Source organism: Triticum urartu, chromosome 6A (assembly GCF_056163025.1).
Source record: "Triticum urartu cultivar PI428250 chromosome 6A, HENAU_Tu73, whole genome shotgun sequence".
NCBI lineage: Eukaryota > Viridiplantae > Streptophyta > Magnoliopsida > Poales > Poaceae > Triticum > Triticum urartu.
Genome location: NC_141878.1, coordinates 155,107,826 through 155,110,386, shown reverse-complemented (window position 1 = coordinate 155,110,386; position 2,561 = coordinate 155,107,826).

Below are 2,561 nucleotides of genomic sequence, written 5' to 3'. Positions count from 1 at the left end.
CAACAATATACAAATCTCCTCTCCTAAAGCCTTCAAAGACTTTCGAATTGTCAGCTTCCATGATCACAACACATGATACTTGCCAAAGACAACAACCATATCAAGATCACAAAGCATTGAGACAGACATGAGTTTGAACCCTAAGGACTCGACAAGCATGACTTTGTCCATGTGTCGACCCTTTGAGATTGCAACCTTACCTAGACCCAATACCTTGCTTTTGCCTTTGTCAGCGTAGGTGATATGCTTCGGATGTGATGGAGATAAAGCAGAGTCCATCAATAAGCTTCTGTCACCAGTCATGTGATTTGTACATCCACTATCGAGGACCCACTCAGTGGCTTTGGGTTGATCATCCTGCAGACGAATTAGTGAAACTTACGAACTCATGTAGTTCATCAGTGAAGAATATGGTATCAATTTCATCAGACAATAGAACAGATAAAACAGTATGAGGACGTGAGAAATCAAAATTCATTTGTTCATGAATAGCTTGCGTCCTTTCAAGCATATTCAGGCCTCCAGCAAATTCTCCAGACGATTAAGTTCGTCTGGAGACCTAACCCTGCATAAGAGATTAGTTCTTTTTCTTTACCACCCACATCTGAAGGGGTGGCAAAGAGTTCATCATTCTATGAGCTCCATAAGAGAAAGGTGGCATAGATGCCAATCCGCTTCGTTTCACATAAGAGGGGTTAAGGTAAGCATAAGAGTAAGCAGAGAAATTCTTCGAGGACTTATGAATATAATGATTTGAAGAATAATGCACATATCCATAACCCTTAGATCTTCCCTGCGAAACAGACGGGTTAGAACAATGATGTTCATATGAGGACTTTGATCCTTTTGAGGAATTTGATCCATGTGAGAAGTTTGGTCCATATGAGGACTTGGATCCATATGAAGAATTTGATCTGGGGTTCCTATTCTTCACAGGTGGTGTCATGATGACATTAACCTGAAGATTTTCAAGGCACCTTTTGGGGACCCAGATTTTCTTCATAGGAGGACCGTTCCTGCAGTTAGTGCCAACATATCTAGCAAATACTTCACCATTCTATGTTTTGAACAGTTTATAATTGGAGTCAAATGACTCATCATAAGAATATGAAGATTCACATGCAAAGCCAGATAAAGTAGATGGATCCACTAAAGGTCCCTTTGCAGCAACCCATGAGGTTTTGGGATACTGCTCAGGTTTCCAGTAGGTCCCATCAGCATTGAGTTTCCTCTCAAAGGCAATACCCTCTTTCCTAGGGTTCCTGTTGAGAATCTGCTTTTTAAGCACGTCACAAAGAGCCTGATGCCCTTTGAGGCTTTTGTACATGCCTGTCATATACAGATCCTTTAGCCCTGCATCATCAGTGATACTAGCAATGTCCTTAGATGAGGAATTAGTGATAGCAGAGGCAATTGAAGAATTTGCAGCAATGGAAGTATTTGAGCATTCAGGTGAAGAATTAGCAGTTTCACGTTCAATGCACTTCAAACATGGAGGAACAAATTCATCGTGAGTAGCGCTGGTCTGTTGAGCAAGTAATGAATCACGCTCCTTCTGAAGATCTTCATAACTCACTCTTAGCTTCTCAAGATCTTGCTTTCTTTGAAGAAATTCATAAGAAAGCTTATCATGATCAGATAAGAGAGTGTTATGATGACTTTGAAGATTATCAAACTTGGACTGAAGTCTCTGAAGATTTTCAGTCAAGATTTTAGTGCGATCCATTTCCTCGCCCAACATATCGTCGCTTTTATCTAGCATATTTTGAACCTTTTCAAGAGCCTTTTGCAGTTTCACAACAATCTTAGCAAGTTTAGAATAGCTAGGTTTGAGGTTTTCATCAGATTCATCCTCACTAGATTCAGATGAGGGATATTTGAGTACCTTTGAGCCTTTTGCCATGAAGCAATAGGTGTGAGCGTAGTCCTCGTTGTCATCATCAGTAGTGTTGGGAAGGTCCATGTAACACCCCGGATGTAACTTTCCCTATTTGTATCCAACTCTTGCCCTTTCCGGTGTTAAGTTATATTTATTTCTCGGGTTCGGGTCTTTGTCTCCGTGTGTGTTTTTCTTTTCCGTGCATCTCTTATCATGTCATCTCGTGCATTGCATTTGCATACATGTTCATCTCATGCATTCGAGCATTTTCCCCGTTGTCCGTTTTGCATTCCGGCGCTTCGTTCTCCTCCGGTGGCCATTTCTAGCGTTCTTTCGTGTGTGGGGATTAAACATTTCCGGATTGGACCGAGACTTGCCAAGCGGCCTTGGTTTACTACCGGTAGACTGCCTGTCAAGTTTCGGGTCATTTGGACTTCGTTTGATACTCCTACGGTTAACCGAGGGACCGAAAAGGCCTCGTGTGTGTTGCAGCCCAACACCCCCCAAATTTGGCCCAAAACCCACCAAACTCAGCTCCATGTCCTAGAGCGTTCGATCACGATCGCGTGGGCGAAAACCGCACCTCATTTGGACTCTCCTAGCTCCACTTATGCCTATATATACACCCCTCCATTCGGATCTCCTCTTCCCCCGTCCAAAACCCTAAAAAAAAAAACAGATC